The sequence below is a fragment of the Eimeria mitis genome, genomic scaffold (genome assembly GCF_000499745.2).
Source record: "Eimeria mitis Houghton genomic scaffold, Emh_scaff42, whole genome shotgun sequence".
Lineage (NCBI taxonomy): Eukaryota > Apicomplexa > Conoidasida > Eucoccidiorida > Eimeriidae > Eimeria > Eimeria mitis.
The window spans coordinates 1,568-2,027 of record NW_013572525.1 but is presented as its reverse complement, the minus strand read 5'-3'; positions in this window follow the sequence as shown (position 1 = coordinate 2,027).

Genomic DNA, 460 nt, shown 5'->3' with positions numbered 1-460 from the left:
AGAGCTACTGGTTTATTGGAATCCGCTGTTAATCCGGAGTGTATTATGCGCAATAGCCGCTGGCCTCAGGTGGCTAGCATTTGTAGGCAAAACTCGTAAAGGATTGAACCTGTCACTTTGTACGCACATCAATTCGATCAGCATCAGGTCTAGATGGAGTAGAGAATCTTGATTGATATTGCGCACCCCCCAGAGACACAGCAAAGTGAACAACGCCGGTTTTTGGCTCGGCTCTTCAAACTGCTGGTGTTGCCTTCTGTCCCTGGCGAGGTAACTTTCAGAGGCCCTCCGCCATTTTGCCTTATTTTCCAGCCACCGTACCTCCCTCGAGCGCCGCACGCACAGACAGTTGATTGGCACAACGCGTACGTCAGTATGTATCCTAACGATGCACGAGAGCATGGAGAGGGTCGGCAACAAGGTCGTGCAAACATCGACCTGTGGACGCTGGTGCTGGCTC